This window comes from Tenrec ecaudatus, chromosome 11 (genome assembly GCF_050624435.1).
Source record: "Tenrec ecaudatus isolate mTenEca1 chromosome 11, mTenEca1.hap1, whole genome shotgun sequence".
Lineage (NCBI taxonomy): Eukaryota > Metazoa > Chordata > Mammalia > Afrosoricida > Tenrecidae > Tenrec > Tenrec ecaudatus.
In genome coordinates, this window is record NC_134540.1 from 99,459,959 (window position 1) to 99,475,138 (window position 15,180).

Here is a 15,180-nt window from a genome sequence, read left to right on the forward strand (position 1 = left end):
TGGGTAAAATTAGGATAGCTTCAAATAAATAGAAATTAAGGGAGTTTGTAAAAATGACATATCATTGTTACAGAACTAAGAAACAAGAAAGTCAGATAACAAACTGAGATTAAGACATGTGACAGGATCATCAGAAAACCAACTTGGATAAAGTATTTTCAGGAAATAAAAAAGGGCTGATAATATTGAATCAGAGATGTCAATCTACAACTGATGCCAATTTCCAAAAGTAATAAATGGTGTATTTACAGAATTTTCATATGAAGAGGAAATCAAGGCCACATCAAAATGGAGTCCAAACTCCAAAACTCACTGAAATCGAGCAGATTTCTTCTAACAGTGACTCTGTATAGCTTTTCCAAAACTTTACAGGAGCAGAAAGGCCCGTGTGACAGTTGGAAGACACTATCAACAATGCTAAATGTTGATTCTGTGAAAGGACTGAAAACATGGGAAAACCACATGGAAAGTAACAAAATAATAGGAGAAGATGACCCAAATAATATGAATAAAAATGAAATGGTTGAGGTAATAATAGAACCAACTTTTAAAAAGATAACGATAGAATATTATGAAGAACTATACTGTAACAATTTTGAAAATCTAACAAAAATGCACACCTTTCTCGATACCTACCACCTACTTAAACTAATGCAAAGTGAGGCAGAAAATCTGAACAACATGTGTCTAAACACATAGCTGAGAAGGCTGGGAGGGGAAGGAAAGGAAAGGAAAAAGAAAGAGGGAAATGGGGAAGAAACATGCACAGTGCTACTGCATTGAGAAAATTATAGAAAATGCTACTAAAATGTGCATTAATTATTGAATAGGAAATTGTTTTGTTCTGTAAACTTTCACCACTATCACAAGAAAATACTTCAAAAACAATGAAATAAGGGAGTCAATGGTGGTATAAATAAATGTCACAGGTAAAGAATTAATGAAAAATTAGACTGGAACGGTTTTTCAACAGGCAAAAATGAAGCTGTATATAATGGTATGGTTCGGTCTGAGATTCTCTCATTCTTTATGAGTTCTATAATAGTTAATTCTTATTAACATAGAAAAGTACAACTTTTTAGCCAAAAATTGATTGGAGGAAGAAATTCAGTTTAATTTGTATATCCATGTATAAGCTCTAGATTGAAAAATGGAGTTAACCTGTATAAAAATGTATGCATGTACATGCTTGTTTCCAAATAAAAAGTTTAATTCTTGTATAGAGCATGGTATATGGAAATATTTCTTCTGATTTCCTATATTTGCCAATAGAGATATTTTCTTATGTAACTATGGGTTTTGTAGCTGAACAGAAAGCATGTGTCTGTCAGTTTGTTGCACGGCGGTGGCTTGTGTGTTGCTGTGACGCTGTAAGCCATGTCTCTGGTATTTCAAATACCAGCAGGACCACCCACAGTGAACAGATTTCAGTGGAGCTTCCAGATTAAGAACAGACAACTAAGAAGGACTTGGCTCCCCATTTTAGAGAATGAAGCTGCTAAAAACCTTATGCATAGCACTGAAGTATTGTAAGATATTGAAAACCTAAACAAAGGAAGCAGAACATTGTGGAGACAGTGCTGGGGGATGAGAACCTCAAGTCCTAGAGCAGTTGAATATGGCTGTTGAGGCAGCCATTTCTCAGAGTGGAGTCAAACATCATGACTTAGGTCAGATAGATCCTGTGGCAGGGAAGCTTCCAAGGTCTTCATTGGCTGATATGAAGTTCAATATCAACAGCTGGAATCAGACCAAGTTTCTGTGCAACAGTCTAACAATTGCTCATCAATATGTAAGTTCAAGCTAAAGCTGGGGAAATTAAAACAAGTCTAGAAGAGCCAAATATATGACCTTGAGTCTATCCTACATACATCTTGAAAACATCTCAAGAACAAATTTGAAATACTTAATGCTAATGACAGAAGATTGGAAGGCCTGTGAGAGCTCAAGACCATGATTCCTGAAGAAAGCAAAAGGTCATTAAAAAGACAGGAAAGAAAGAAAAGACCAAAGGGATGTCCGAAAAGACTGAAACTGCTCTTAATCATAGACTAGCTAAAGCAAATGTGACAGGAGGAAGTCAAGGAACTGAATAGAGAATTTCAAATGGAAACTCAAGAAAATAAAGCCAAATATTATTAAAGAATGTAAGGACCTAAGATTAGGAAACCAAAAGGAGAGAAAAAGCCCAATTTATTTGGAACTGAAAGAACTCATTAAAGAATTCAAGCTTCAAGAAAAATCTTGAAAGATTCCATAGGCAAAATTGTGAATGATACAGGAAGCATGACATGAAAAATAAAGAAGACAAAGAGACAATGTAACAAAAAAAACTAGTCAAAATTCCACCATTTCTGGGGGTAGCATAAGAGTAAGAACCAATGGTGCTGAAGGAAGAAGTTCAAAGTGTACTGAATGCAGTAGCCAAAAATAAGGTTCCAGGATTGATGGAATGCCCACTGGCATGTTTCAGCAAGCTGAAAAACCACTGGAAGCACTCATTTATTCCAGGAAATCTGGAAGATAGCTATTTGGCCAATTGACTGGAAGAGATCCATATTTATTTTCCATTCCAAATAAAGGTTACCCAGTAGAATGCTCAAATTATATAGATTTACATTTTCGTTAAGATCAGTCAACAAAGGTTGCAGTAGTACATTGACAAGGAAGTGCCATAAGTTCAGGCTGTTTTCAGAACAGGCTATGGAACAAGGGATCTCATTGCTGATGTCAGATGGATCTTAGCTAAAAGCAGGGAATTCCAGAGAGATCTTTACTTGTGTTTCATTGCCTATGCAAAGGCATTCAACTAGGATGGACCACAGTAAACTTCAAGAGAATGAGACTTCCAGAACACTTCAATGTGCTTATTTGGAACTTGTGTATTAATCAAGAGGCAGCTATGGGAGCAGGACAAGGGAATACTGCATGGTTTAAAATCAGGAAAAGTTCGTGTTAGGATTGTATCTTCTCGCCATAGTTGTTCAATCTGCGTGTTGAGCAATCTGCTGGATGATATGAAGAAGAATGTGGAATCAAATTGGAGGAAGTCCAATTTGCAACATGCAGATGACAAAACCTTGCTGGATGAAAGTTCGCAGGAAGTGAAGCACTTGCTGATGAAGATAAAGGATTGTAGCTTTTAGTATATATTACAGCTCAAAGTAAAGAAGACCCAAATCCCCACAATTGGACTAATAGGTACCATCATTAAATTTGGAGGAAAAGTTGAGGTTGTCAATGATTTTGTCTTATTTGGTTCCATAATCAATCTCATGGAAGCAGCAGACAAGGGGTCAAAAGGATTTGTTATTAGGTAAATACACTGCACAAAACCTCTTTGGAGTACAGAAACACCTGGAAGTTACTTTGAGGATTAAGGTGTGCTGGACCCAAGCATGGTATTCTCTATTGCATCACATGCATGTGAAAGGAGGAAGACCAAAGAAGAACAGATGTATTTGAATTGTCATGCTCGAGAAGAATAATGAAAATCTATACAAGGATGAGACAAAAAATATTACACAAAGTTCTTAACACCTCTATTAAGCAAAACATCAGATAGTGAGTTTGTTCCTTGGTGTATTCTTCATCTATCTACATACTTTAAAACATGTTGCTTCCATATCTATTCATTTCCAATTCAATAACGTTTGACTTATACCATGTCAAAAGTATACATTGGCATCATTGAAAGACTCAAATTATTACCATTTATAATGTTCGTTGAGTTTGGCAAACTAACGTAAGTAAGAAGAGGAAATATCAGGGCTATAAGGTGGATGCAAGTACTATTTTCAAATGAAATTTTAGTAAGATGTCTTTATTGTGACCAAAAAAATGAATAGGAATATTGACATAATAAAAACAAACAAAAAAATTCTCAGCACAAATTTCTTGTCCCTCACCAATACAGTTTTCAAGTTTTTCTTCAAAATAAGCTCTTAGAATTATCCTGTTTCCCTTGAGAAAATCTATAAAGATTATATCTTTGGGATAAAATAAAACCCTAACAGTTAAAACCCTTTGAGCTGACCACGCTGCTTTAGATATAGCTGCCCCAGCAGACCATATGTAAATATGTGTGTTTACGATAAAACCATGGAAATATGAACTAAATCTCTAGCAGCAATACTTTGACTCCCTCTCATAGGGCCTGGGACACAGTCCTAAATTAAAGGTAGATAATATCTTCCTTTTTTTGTTAACTGAATTTTTGTCTGAACTACGTTGTCCTCTGCTTGCACCATTGGTAATATACAAGCTGACGTGTTTTTCATCAAAGTCCGATTATGATATATAAGCACAACCCTGTGGTCATGGCTTGGCTAGCATTGATTTTGAATCTTCTATAAGGCTGCTCTAAATCATATTCGAAGGCTGCGATCCTCCCTGCCCCCAAATTTTATTCCTTGGTAAATTTCCTGAAAAACAGATTTTCAGACCCAGATTTGTTTTCAGTAAATATGAAGCAGGTGCAGAAACTTGTGTTTATATTAAGTTCCAAGGTAATGCTAAGGTACTCTTTGTGTCCCACTACTATTCGTGGACTAAGAATTTTCATACCTATTGGTATAATCCATTCATTTCATATATAAAAATCAGTTGGCTCTTTCTAATCTCTTCTGCGGCAAAGTAGAAAATTGTTATGCAAGGTTATCAATGGCTGGTTCTTCTGATGTATTTTGCCAGAAATTTCACCTGTTCATGGAACTTCCTACCTTGTAGTTAATATTCAAGTTTGTGTACTATTTGCCATTCATTGATTTGCTACTACGGAAACACTTATCTGTAGATGGCATATATAAGCATCAAAAATTATCTTTTTTTGAGGTAACGACCCCTGTGGTTGGTGGCACTGTGGTTTAGTATTAGATGGCTAACCACAAAGTCAGTGGTTCAAACCCATAAGCTCTTCTGAAGGAGAACGATGAGGCTACCAGCGCCTGTAAAGATATACTGTCTCCAATAGTCAAAATGAGATGTCTATTGTTAGGAAATAATTCAGCTGTAGGTTATCTGATCTCAGACTATCTAAACATTCATAAGATTACTATTACTTAATAAACAAGTTAGTTTTCTTTTTTGTGCTTCACTTTTTTCTTGCACTAAGTGATGATGAATATTGTACCATTTACAATGGTACTTCATAGAATTAAATTATCATTAATTAAGAAAATCTAGTAGAAGTGATAAAGGTTAATTCTCAATTGTCATCCTAGTAATTTTAAAAACCTAGTAATTTTATCATATATTATAAATCAAAATCTGAAATTTTATTGTACCTCACTTACAAGTTAATAATTTGAAGAGTTATTATTTTCTGAATAAAGACATGAGCTTCATAGGTTAGAAAGAAGAGAATATATTAATTATAGAAAATCAGGCAACATGATTTATGTCATTAACCCTTGACCTCAATTTCCACTGAGATATATTCAAGTCTCAGATAGGTGCTAGTCGGGCAGTGGATTTGTGTTAGAACTGAGGAAAACTGAGTTTTATGAATCTACCTATTTTATAGCAAGCAGTATTTAAGCCTGCTCTTTTTCCTTGAAAGGACTTTTATTATTTCACTTCTCAGGGTAATTCCCAGCAAACATAGCTCTGAAAAATTGCAGGCTATATGGAGGTCAGGATCTTAGTAGATCCAGGACAAGATACTCATAGAGTAATATCTTCTAAAAAACATGATTTAAGAAATAAAGCACTGTCCAATTAATAACACCACTATCATATGTTGTTATTGTAAGGTTCTTTGTTAGAACTTTATTTACATAGCAACTTTATGTAAACTGGAGGAACAAAACCATTGCCTGGATCAGTGCCATGTTCACGGCAGTCCATACGTTTCAGCCCATTATTTAGCCCTTGTGTCAATCCATCTTGTTAAGGGCCTTCCTCCTTTGAAAAAACCCTCTATTTTACCAAACATAGTGTCCTCTTTAGGGACTGGCTCCTCCTGATAATATGTCCATAGTATATGAGACAATTTTGATGCTACTAAATCTGCACATATTAAAAGAGTGTCTACTTGGTATCAGACATTGTGTTAAATATATAAAATAGATTATTTCTGCAACACTTCAGTGAAGGAGAAATAAAATTCATTCATTGTATATATGCATATAAGGGACATTTTCAATTTATATATGTGCTATGAAAGAAATAAGGTATGAAAAGGGAGCAAGAAGTAAGGGTAGCATCTTATTCCAATTCAAGAGTCAAGACAAGTCTATCTAAGGGAATGACATGTAAGTACAAGTTAGGTGGATGTGTTAATTCCCTGATGTGTTCTGTTTTAAAATACACATTAAATATATAATACCTTTATTTAAAATTCTTACATCTGATTCTTACATTTGATCATTATAATTTTTTAAAATGGTAGAGAATACTAAATACCCCACCTAGACGTAATGGGACAATTGAGCATTCTAAAATTGTTTCTTCAGACGTATATTCTATTCCATAAATAAGCTTTCCTTTATTGAAAGTTGCTTTTGTAGAAAGTTTTAAAATTTTAAGAAATGAATCAAAAGAGAATCACAAATCGGAAGAACATACACATTTTCTCTATGTGAAAGATAAATGAAACTTGTCTTCCTTCTAACACAGAAAAGCCTCTGAAGAATTAATCCTAGAGCAGACACACAGAGAGGTAATTCATCCAGCGTCTTTGAATTTTATTCTGACATTTAAAATGATCCACTTTCATCTGATTTTTAAAAATCACTTTTCATTACATTCCCCAAATTTGCCATTTGATAGATTCAAACAGCTCTAAGGAGCTATCTCTGTCTCAAACAAGTGATTCTTAAATTTCAGACTCCCCCTCTACTTTCTAATTGTAGTAGAATGTGACTTAAGTCAAATTATAGAACACATGAATGTGTGAGAAACTAGTAGTTTGCTAATCCCTCTGGCATATATTATCATAAGTCGTTTGAAGGCATTTACAAATGTGTATAGGAGATTGCATATTTGGTGGGATGGGGCAGGCACAGTAATGTATGTATAAAATTGAGAGTAGGGAAGAAAAAGAAAGATTAGACTTGACTACCCAAAAGCTGTAATAAGTGGTGTTAATAGCAGACACTGAAGAATTTGTCTTAGTAGTAGTAATCCAGCAAACAAATAACAACGTTTTGATATTTAACTTGAATCAAAATTTTGAAACAAAGTAGATGTGAATATAAGAGGTGAACAATTCTTACTCCCGCCACCAGAGACACACTGATCTCATCTTTCATGAACAAAGTTAATTTGGGGGCTACTATAAATTCCTGGCAGAAGCAGAGTAAAAAGTATCTTGCAGAATCCAGAGCAGATGAAATGTTTTTGAACACGTAAGAAGTATTCTCTGCAACTCTCAGAAAGGGTTATATGAAATATCCAGAGGTCACTGCTGATGGGTTCCTATAAATAAGAAAAACGAGATTTAAAAGTCTTACTAATTAGTACTGAAATTATGCAACCGTAGTTCAAACTGCAGTTTAGTATTAGATCTCTATAGAAATAAAAATATCTCCCGAGACCTTGGTTTGGATTACTGATACCAAACTACATCATTTAATAAAAAGCTCCAACACAAAACCATTTTCATGAACTGATTCTGGTTCACAGGGAACCCTTCAGATATAGTGAAATTGATCCCTATCGCTTTACCAATATATTTTTTTTCTTTTTCTTTCTTTTAAAAAAAGTCATTTTATTGGGAGCACGTACAACTCTTCTCACAATATACATCCATCCATTGTAGCAAGCACATTTGCACATTTGTTGCCATCATCTTTCTCAAAACATTTTCTTTCTACTTGAACCCTTAGTATCAGCTCATTTTTATCTTCTCCTCCCCCACCCTGCTTCCTCATGAACCATTGATAATTTATAAATTATTATTATTTTGTCATGTTTTACACTGTCTGACAACTCCCTTCACCCACTTTTCTGTTGTCCATCCCCCCAGGGAGGGAGTTATATGTAGATCCTTGTAATTGGTTCGCCCCTTTCTCCTCCACCTTCCCTCCACTCTCTTTGTATTGCCATTCACCATTTGTCCTGGGGGGTTCATGTGTCCTGAATGCCCTGTTTGAACTTCCAATCTATACCAATGTGTATCCTCTGGTCTAGCCAGATTTGTAAAGTAGAATTGGAATCATGATAGAAGGATTGGGGGAGGGGGGGAGCATTTAAGAACTAGAAGAAAGTTGTATATTTTATCATTGCTACACTGAACCCTGACTGTATTGTTTACTCCTCACGACCCTTCTGTAAGGGGATGTCCAGTTGCTCACAGATAGGCTTTGGGCCTCCACTCTGCACTCCCCCTCATTCACAATGATATGGTTTTTTTGTTCTAGGTTTTAGATTCCTGATACCTGATCCCATTGACACCTCGTGATCATACAGGCTGGTGTGCTTCTTCCATGTGGGCTTTGTTGGTTCTAAGCTAGATGGCTTCTTGTTTATCTCCAAGTCTTTGAGACCCCGACATTATATGTTTTCATAGCCAGGCACTATCAGTTTTCTTCACCACACTTGCTTATGCACCCGCTTTGTCTTCAGCGATTGTGTCGGGAAGGTGGACATCAAGGAATTCCAGTTTAATAGAACAAAGTGTTCTTGCCTTGAGGGAGTATTTGAGAGGAGATCCAATGTCCATCTGCTTGCTACCTTACTACTAAACCTATAAATATATGCACATAGATCTATTTCCCATAATCATATATAAATATATTTACATAGGTACATGCCTATATTTAGACCTCTGTAAATGCCCTAGTTCTTTCTTCTATTTCCCTTTACTTTCCTCTTGTCCCACTATCATGATCAACCTTCATTTGGGGTTCAGTAATTCCTCTGCTACCCTTGAATTGACCTTGATCAAGCCCTACCAAGCCTGTTATATCCTCCTCACCACTGATTTTGGACTCCTTGTTGTTCCCTTTTCTCTGGATTTGTTAACACCACTTCCTTTTCCCAACCTCCCCTCTCGCATGTCCCCTCAGAACCATCTGTCCCATTGTTTTCTCATCCAGACTGTTTATCCTACCTATATTATCTAGATAGACCTGCAGAGATAATAATATGCACACAAAAAACAACCAAGACAGAGCAAAACAAAGTAACAAAAGAGAACAAAACAACAACAGCAAACCAATAACATACAAAAAGAAGAGCCTGTAAATAGTTCAAGATCTGTCTGTTGACCTTTAGTAATGTTTTCCTGTGCTCCAAGATGTGAATGCAACATTCTGGCATGAAGCATGGAATAAGTAGAGAGGTCTGAGGGGTTGGCCCCATTCCCAACTACCTGAACAGCCGCCCTTTCCCCCATCAGAATTTACTTCAGAGAATAGCTCAGAAGCTACAGCTCAGGGAGAGGGACATGTCTGATCAGAGCACACGGGAGCAAATGAAGGGGGAGGGAAAGAGAGTGGAGCACATCCTAGACCACCAAGCCTTGAGGACGATATTCCCGCTCAGAGTATTCAATGCACAGAGAGGACCATATGTCCGGCACCACTATGAGACACGACATCCCTCACTGACCCAAAGCCCTACAGGGGACAACATTGGAGACAACACTAGAGTGTGGGAATTGTGCCCAATCTGACCCCACCACAACGAGGCAGAACACTGAGTGTGCAACAGAACAGCAAAGGGAGCAAAGCAACAAAGTATCTGGGGAATACCAAAAATAGACTTTGGGATCACAATGTAAATTCTTATAGGAGCTGCTATCTTCTCCCTTCAAGCATCTGGTGAATTTGAACTATAGACCTGTGGTTAAGAGCTCAGTCTTAATCCACTGTGCCTCCACAGCTCCTTCTATTATTGAACAAGCAAATAAACAAAAAACCCAAACTCATAGATACTTCATAGAAGTGGGTAGAACTGCCTCTGTAGGCTTCCCAAGACTTCAACTCTGCAAGAGCAAAAAGCCTCCTCTTTCTCCTCTGAGCCTATGGTGGTTTCTAACTGCTGACTTTGTGATTAGGAGACCAACTCATAACACACTATTCTGTCAAACCCTGGTGCAAAAATGGGAAAAGTAGAAATAGTAAAATAAATTAATGATAGAACAACAACAAAATTCTGTTATTTGCTTGACTAAAATCTTCAGTTTTCAAGTGGATTCTTTGACTTTTTATAGATGCTATCAGATACATTGAGTAATCTTTCCATGTACCATTTCTTAATGCCTGCATGAAAGTGTCTCTTTCTGATAAAGTCATTGAATGGTGGTTCCTGTTTCTTTCTTTTGTTTTTTATTAAACACTTTTTGGGGGTTCTTACATGTCTTACCACAATTCATACATTCATCCAGTGTGTCGAGCACATTTGCACATATGCCGCCATCATCATTTTCAAAGCATTCTCTTCCCACTTGAGCCCCTGATATCAGCTCCCCATTTCCCCCCTCCTGCCCCAGACTGTCCTCCCTCACGAACTCTTGATGAGTTATAGATTATTATTTTCATATGTTATACCATCCTCCATAGCCCCTCACCCACTTTTCCTTTGTCCATTCCCCTGAGAGGCAGTTATAGGTTGATCCTTGTGATAGATTCCCCCCTACTTTCTCCCCACCATTCCCTAATCCTCCTGGTATCTCTTTTCTCATCGTTGGCCGGGCGAGGCGGGGGTGGGGGGGCATATATCCTGACCAGTGGGGGTAATATATATCCTGATTCCCTGTGTTGCAGGCTCTTATCTGTAGAAATGTGAACGTTCTTATCTAATCTGATTTGGAAGGTAGAATTGAGGTCATGGTTTGGCAGGGAAGGAAGCACCGAAGAACTAGAGGAAGGTTGTGTATTTTATCGGTTCTATACTGAACCCTTACTGGCTCATTTCTTCCCTGTGACTCCTCTGTAGGAGAATGTCCAAATGTCTACAGATGAGCATTGGGTGTCCACTCCATGCCCCCCCCCAATTCATCTTTGGTATGATTTTGTTCTGGGACTTAGATGGCTGGTACCTGATCAAATCAACATCTCATGATGGCATAAGCTGGTGTGTTTCTCCCATGTCGGCTTTGTTGCTTCTGAGCTAGATGGCCACTTGTTTATCTACAAACCTTTAGACCCCAGACAGTTTATCTCTTGATAGCCAGGCACCATCAGCTTTCTTCACCACATTTACTTATGCACTCATTTTGTCGTCAGCAATCTTGTTGGGAAGGTGAGAATCATAGAATGCTGGATTGTTAAAATAGTGTTCTTGTGTTAAGGGAGTACTTAAGTTGAGGATCAATGTCCATCTGCTACCTTAATTCTTAACATATAGATATGAGTACATAGTTCTAGTCCCCTTTCGTTTTAAATATATATGTATATATATGTATACACAAACATACATGTCTGCATTACATATATACATATATATACATGTCTGTATTTAGACCTCTAAAAATGTCCTTTGCCTCCTGGTTCTTTCCTCTATTTCCTTTTACTTTATTCTAGTCCCACCATCATGTTTGTCCTTCATTTGGGTTTAGTAATTCCTCGTTACTACATTGCCCTTGATTAAGCCCCACTAGGCATCCTATGCCCTTCTCTCCATTGATTTTTAGTTCAATTGTAGTTCCCTTGTCCCTAGACTGGTTCGTCCCATCCCCTTATTTCTCCCACCTCCCATTTTCCCATATCTCCCTAGAGCCATTGGTCCCATTTTTTTTCATTTCAGAATTTTTTATCCCACCTATCTTATCTAGACAGGCATGCAGATACATCCATAAGTTCAAAAACCCAGCAACCCAAATAAAACAACAAAGGAAGTCAAGACCAACAAAACAATAACAACAAAAAGAAAGCCACTCACAAAAATGGAAAGGTCTATAAATAGTTCAATAATAATTGGCCTTTATGAGTATTTTTCCCGTCGAGTCTGATGGGGTGCCACACTGTCTCCAAAGTCTATTTTTTGGTATTCTCTGGGGATTTCATCACTCTGATCCCCTTGCTGCTCTGTTGTATGCCCTAGTGTTTCACCACACCATGAAGGGGTCCGATTGTGCACAATTCCCGCACAGGGTCACTAGTATTGTCTACCCCCACCGCTCGCATCAGTATGGTTTAGGGAGAGACGTTGTATCTCATGGTGGAGGCAACAACTATGGTCCTCTCTGTGAGTTGTCTACTCCAAGCAGGAATATCAACCTTGGGGCTTGGTACACGAGGATGTCCTCCCCTCCATCTCCATCCCTTTTCATTTCTCATGTGCTCTAATCAGACGTGACCCTCTCCCCAAGCTGTAACCCCAGCGCTGTCCTTGGAAGTGCATTCTTCTGGGAGAGGGCGAGGGAGGGAGGTGGTTGTGTCCACATACTTGGGATTGGAAGCAGCCCTGAGGACCTCTCTATTGGTTCCCTGGTACATGACAATATGTTGTATTCCCATCTTGACACATTGGGTTGAAGCCTGATCTCTCTCTCCCTCTCCTGTGGAGATATAAACAATACCCTCCCCTTGGGTGGATTAGTGCCCTGCTCACCCACTATCCGTGACTTTTGTTTCCTCTTTCTTTCCCCCTATTATTAGTTGACTGCCGTATGTATCCCTGGATTGGGTTTAGCCCCAGCTATTGTAGCTGGATATCACCCCAGGGATGTATGTATATAGTAGCTTTTCCCCTATGCCACAGTTTTTTAAGCTTACCTCAGTGGACTCATGTTGTACTTCTCCTTTGAAGCTTGGCTTACTTCACTTAGCATAGTTTCCTCCTGTTCTTCCCATGTGGCAGACAATGTGCTTCATGCATCCATTGCTGCTTTTTAGGGATGTGTAGTACTCCACAACTTGATCCATTCATCTGGTGATGGAAATTTGGGTTGTTTACAACTCCTTGCGATTGTGAACTGTGCTGTAATGAACACTGGAGCACAGATGTCTGGCCCTGATTTGATTCTTGCCTCTTCTGGGTATATGCTTGCTCGAATGGTAGCTCAATTCCCATCTGTTTTAGATATCGCCAAATTGATTTTCATAACAGATCTACATACATACAGGTCCACCAGCAGCGGACAAGAGTTCCTATCTCCCCACAGCCTCTCCAACACTTGTTACTTTTTTATTATTATTTTTTAATTGGGCTATCTTTGAGGGTATTAGGTGGTATCTCCTAGTTGTTTTAATTGCATATCGCATATGGCTAATGATGGAGAACATTTTCTCATATGGCCATTCAGATTTCTGCCCTTGTGAAACTTCTGTTCAGGTCCTTTGCCCACCTCCTTAGTTGGCAGTCAATTTTTTCTTATTGTAAACTTGCATAGTATTATAGATTTTAGTAATAAGGCCTTCGTCTAATATGTCATTGCTAAAGATTTTTTCTCAGTCTTTCGGCTCTCTTGGTGAACTCTTTCGATGTACATAAGCGCTTTATCTTCAGTATTTCCCACTTGTCTATTTTTGACTCCTTTGTATTTATATCATTCCCTATTTATGATAGCCTATATATTCCCTGTGCCAAGGTTCTCAAGTCTGTCCCAATTCCTTCATTAGTGGCCTTAACAGTTTTGGGTTTTACCTCAAGGTCTGTGATCCACCTAGAGCTTATTCTTGTGCATGGAGTGAGGTAAGAGTCTTGATTCATTTTTCTGCAGGTAGATGTATTAGACAGGGTTCTCTAGAGAGATAAAACCACATTGCTGATAATTATAGATGTAGATATACATATACATATAGATAGATATATAAGACAAGAAACGAACTGTTAAGTTAGATACAGATAGATAATCCAAGAAATGAACAGTCAAATTATAAAGCAGTACAAATGACTCAGTGCAACTTACTCCCGTGAGAGAGTTGTGACACACTAGCAGTCCTTCAAGTCTTGAGAGATGCCAGGTGGTCCTCTGTAGAGAGAGCAAGCTAGGCTATCCCAGCACAGGCAGCAAACAGCAAGGAAGGTCACCAACCGTCAGCCAGGTCACCAACTGTCAGTCCCCAGCTCCAGAGATGTAAATGCCAATCATGTGGTCTTAAAGGGACCTCAACTTACAGCAACACAGTCCACAGGCTAGGCTTCCCACAGGTAGTGTGCCCTTTAAATTGAGGCACAGAACAAGCAAGGCAGCCACACACTTGTCCGATGATTAAAGAGTGAGAGACAAGAAAGGCAAGGCTAACCAAGCCATTTATCTGTCCGCCCTTCAATTAATCCCACTCATCTTTATCGGCCAGGCTGGCACAATAAACTATCTCAGTAGATATCCCTTTTTTCCAGCACCACTTATTGAAGAGGTCATTTGCTTCACATTTAATATTTTTGGGGTCCTGATCAAAAATTAGTTGTCTGTATGCTGATGTTTTTATTTCTGGGTTTTCAACTCTTTTCCATTGGTCAGAGTATCTGTCATTATACCAGTACCACACTGTTTTGACTGTGTGGCCGTAGAATATGTGCTAAAGTCAGGTAGAGCAAGCCCTCCCACTTTGTCCTTCTTGAGGAGTTCTCTGCTAATTTTGGGATTCTTCCATCTTCGTATAAAGTTGGTAATCGTTTTTTTCCAATTCTTTGAATAATGATGTTGGTATTCTTATTGGGATAGCATTAAACTTACTTAGTGCCTGGGGCAGACCTGACATCTTTACTATATTGAATCTTCCAGTCAACGAGCATGGGATATTCTTCTATTTGTTGAAGTTTCTCTTTGTCTCTTGTAAAAGTGTTCTGTGATCTGTATGAACTGTGATAAGAATTGTATGAACCCCAGTAAATTGTTAAAAAAAAAAAGTGTTCTGTGGTTTTCTTCATATAAATCTGTTGCTTTCTTAGTCAGGTATATCCCTAGATATTTCTCTTTGTTCTTGGCTATTGTAAGGGGAACTACTTACTTAAATGACTCTTCTGTGATCTTGTCTGATGTGTATCCCAATCCAATAGACCTCTGTTTCTTGATTTTATATCCTGCCACTTTGCCATATTCCTCTTTCAATTCCAAAACTCCACTTGTGGAATTGTGGATTTTCAATATATAAAATCGAATAATCATAGTTTTGCCTCTGCCTTCCCCTGATGAATACCTTTGATGTCTTTTCTTTGTCTTATGTTGTTAGCTCGGATCTCCATTACGATATTAAAGAGGAGTGGGGACAAGGGACATCATTGGTTGGTCCCATATTTCAGTAGAATTGCTATCATCTTTTCTCCATTGATTATCACATTGGC